Source organism: Danaus plexippus, chromosome 11 (assembly GCF_018135715.1).
Source record: "Danaus plexippus chromosome 11, MEX_DaPlex, whole genome shotgun sequence".
Taxonomy (NCBI): Eukaryota; Metazoa; Arthropoda; class Insecta; order Lepidoptera; family Nymphalidae; genus Danaus; species Danaus plexippus.
In genome coordinates this window covers 7,477,052-7,481,619 of record NC_083544.1, presented here as the reverse complement: position 1 = coordinate 7,481,619, position 4,568 = coordinate 7,477,052, and positions in this window count along the sequence as shown.

The following is a 4,568-nucleotide window of genomic DNA, read 5'->3' as shown; positions in this document are numbered from 1 at the left end:
TCATTTTGTTTCATTGATGACCTCTTTTAATGTCCACAATGAGTTTATTTTACAACAAGTCACTTTCATTCATACTTATATGTAGTCCTCAATGATGTGAAGCTATTTTTTCATTTAACCTTTGGCCCTGCGTAAGCGGAGTAAAATTATACTTAGTCATAAGCCGTTCTTTAAAAAAAACTTGTATAAGGCCTACAATGAGCCACGCAAGCTTAGTTTTCTTTCATAGGAATTTGAAATGCCTTCAGAACATATAGAATAAATAATAAAAATTGATGTATTAAGTTTGCCAAGGAATCCTCAAAATCTGGACTATCCGGACTGCATAGTCCAGTAAGTAACGAATGAATACCTGATACCAAAATACAGAGCAATTTCCTCTAAGACTGTATATTAATATATATTCACGAAGTAAGTCTGTGTTGCGAGCCCAATATCAAGAAGTTCCCTTTTGATCTTCATAAAGCACAACCCAAAAAAAAATTTCTTTTTTTTTATATGTGCCCAAAGTATAAAAGAACTTTTATTAGGTGTCCAATTATCTCGCCTTTAAGAATCGTGTAAAACTTTTACTAAAGGTCCTTTCTTTATATATTATTATGAACATTGCTCTATGACAGCCCATTGAAAATTGAATCAAGTGCAGTTTTATAATTCCTTAATAAATAAAGCTTAGTAACTCAAAGGAAATTTCCAGGGAAACTTGTAGCTTGAAATCTTGTACAGTTTAGAAAAAAAGGAAAACAAGCAGCAACTTTAGGAAGTTCTATAAACGAGAACCGCAAATGGGAAAACTTAGAATTTCTTTTATAAACTTTGTCTAAGATTTAAAGAGAAATTGTTCTCATAGCAACATTTTGTCTTAAGAGTTTCGTAATTGACTCCACTTGAAGATTTAATGGTGCAAAAAGAACAGGTGTCTCTTTATTTCTAACTCTTGAAGTAGAAAGGAAAAATGTTATCGCGAAAATCCTTAATTGTTAACGTGAAATGATCAATTTACAAAATCAAGTGGTTTTACGAAAACATACTTACAATTTAATTTTTCTCCCTAAACTTTTCACTTTTTAATCCCAAAAAAATTTAAAAGACCTGTCACAATTTCTTAACCAAAATAATAGATATTACTGCTTATATAATATAAAAATATAACGAAAACCGCCATCTTAATTATTATATGTTTACAAATTTATAAATGATAATGATTATGTTTTGAAAATGTACAAATGTTTGTTTATTTTTTTGAAATTGTCACACGATAAGGCTCGGGAGACGAGCAATCTTCTGTACATATAAGTTTTTGTATATAAGACAGACAAACGGGTAGACAATCCCCATGATGGTAACTGCTGCACATTGACCGATGTAAGAATATGAGGCGTGTTATTGCAGTTATAGCTATTGGGATGGAATGGTAAGTCGAGGAACACGTACCTACTGCTTAAACGAAACGCAGCTGTTTTAGCTACATATGTTTCCGACTTTATATTAAAGAGATACTTTAAATAAAAAACAACTTAAATCAGTTTGTTTCATAAAATAAATATTATTAAGTGTAGAGACATAAACATTAATTACATTTATTTTGGGTGAAAACAATCTTTTTATTACTTATATGCAATAAATTAAAGTTCCTGTAAACAAATACCATTTATTTGGGTAGAGTTAGCAAGTTCGATGAATTTCGTACAGCTAAAGTGCCGAGTAAACTTGATTTAATGAACCAAAAGTATCTGTTGACTTAGACCTCCATTGGGTCGTTTGAGAAATGGGTTAACAAAATGGAATATTTGCTTTCATAGTTACGAACGGTAATCTATATTATAACGATGTTCATTTCGATAATCTAATGGCATTACAAATTACTTTCTCTTTTATTAATTAATTTGTATCTAGTCTTTAATTATACGACGCCGTAATTATTTAAACGAAATTTGATGAGTCAGTGCGTACCTACGCACAGATATTCGTCCTTAACAAACAATAAGGTTTATAAATAGCCCGAAATCAGGTAAAATATACGCAGATATGTATATGTATTTCATGATAATTTTAAACTCATGTAATTTTGTGACGTTTTAATATGTCGTTTAAATTTATAGAAAACGTCGTTTTGAAAGAAAAATCTTTAACATTTTCATTATATTTAGTTCCTTCTAATAAATTGTTGCTACACAAAAAATCTTGCATATCAAAATATATATTTTTTTATATTGGCAGATATTTAAGTTTTTATTTGAAATCGTTTATGATCTCATTTAAAATTCTTTTAGCATTGAAGTGTACTGAAATATTAAATAAAAAATCTGGACTTTTACAATTTCCATATGACATCATGTGGAAGTTGTTTCCTAGTGATTTTCCTGGTATAATTTTAGACAGTTCCCTTTTCCTCGACAAACAAATTCAAAACATACTTGGAAACACAAAATATTGTATTCAGGTGGTTGTTTATGTGGTTTGTTTGACAACTTAATGGAATGGCACGGCAATATACATCTATCATATAAAAATTAATTACCTATATAATAATTATAATAGAAATTAACAAACTGCTCTACCAAGTGTATGCAGATAAAAAACAAGCCAGCAAGAAATGAATCGGGCTATTTCTTAAACACTCATTACATCAAGGAGATAAATAAAATTTTAAACTATTACCTATAATTAAATAAGTTATACGTGGTCTTACTGAATTTCGTTATGCTAACGATAATCAATAATCTGTCGAACCTGTTTCTTTTTAAATATGGCAATATTTCATATCGTAAAAAAAATAGAGGACAACTGTGGAACTTTTTGTAAACTATAATTTTTCTTCTAATTTTTATTATTTCAAATGATAAAAGAATACAGAATAATAAATTGAAATGGTGGGGAATGATGCTAAAGTGATCCTTACAACTAAAACAAAAAAAAATTACTGTCTTCACTCATAATACGAAGAGACGAAACCTCATAGAATTCAATGGATTCACTGTGCGGGTGCGAGGAGTACGCGTTGGAGGGAGAGGAGCTTCAACAGTACCTGGAACTTGCGACCCAGGTGTAGTTTTAAGGGTATAGGTTATGTATAATTCTAAGTAAAATTCATAAAACAAATAATTATATCACAAAAATAGGAAATTTAAGTTTTATAGATTCTTTTGGCACACGAAGTCATGGTCTGAAAACCATAATTCTCTTCCATTCATGAAAACACATGAACTGACAAGTGTCTTTATAATTTTATCTACAAGTGTTATGTATTTCTACGTTCCAAGAACAATATTTCTAAATGTAAACAATCAAATATGTGTTTTAGTTGTTCTTGGTATTCGACTCGTGTATTTGTAACCCCATCTATGATATTAAATATTTGATGTTCAACTAGAATGCGGGCTCTTACATTATGAAAATTGCTATTCCCCAAACGCCAGTTTATAACTGAGGCTGAAGTGTTCCCTTAAATAATAGAAATTTATTGGCTCTACCTTAGGGTCGTCTGTAGTTGAAGGTTTGTTTTAGTAAATTAATTTGTTATTTGTTTTTTTTTAGGAGTAATAAAAACATAATTTTATTATTATTATTATTATGCATCTCGATTTTCAAAGTCTTTGGTTCTTGTTAGTTTACATATTAAAACTACTTATTCAGTACTTGACTACACTAATAATAGTTTGCAATAGTAGTACTGGGAAGAGAAAAACTCTTAAGGCTTCACATTGAAATATTTAGTATTGCTTGGCACATAGCCAACTTTATGGTTTTCATAGCTATATAAGTTATAAATTAATTTACAACAAGTCGTAGAATTGTTTTAAGGACAATTTACTTTATACGCTATTCCAGACAATTTATAGTTAACACAATAGTTTTTTAAGGGCCGACGTACACAAAAAACGTGTAAATTTAGTTTTCCAAAAGCAGTAGCTGTAAATATTAAACTAGTGATAAAAACTAAATAGTTATTGCAGTTCTGTTATATAGTTTATAACTGATATTGGTTGGTTGGTTGTTTTAAATATGGCCTTCATCCGTGCAAAGACGTGCACAGTATATTCTGCCAGTGTCGTGAAGAATGGAGGGTATACGATTTGGGATTAACTTTTGAATATAATAAAATTTAACAGCTTCGACTGAAGTCACGATTAGGATTTTTTTAGTAGATTTAAAACAATACAAATCCAATTAAATGCAAACATAGGAGATATGAACTGTATAAAAAATTTAAAGACAGCTGATAATGCTGACGTCCTTTAAAGTTTCACACAGCTGTTGAATGAACCGGACTAAACATTTAATTGAAATATATATCGGATTTTATTATAAATTCATTGTTTTAAAGACAGGACGCCAGCCTCGCTGACGTCTCTAATGTCACTTGTTTCAGTAAGTTCCAGATATTTTAAAATGAAACTTCAATTCTTTTAAATGTTCTTGTATTTCTCGAAGGTTCTTCATAATCACATTCTTTACGCTCCGCACTCGCTGAACTCTGCAGTCCGCCGTCGTGCGTCCAGACGTCATATTTAAACCAGAATTCAAACATAGTTCTATTCTCTTTGATTTCGTTTTACTTTTAACAA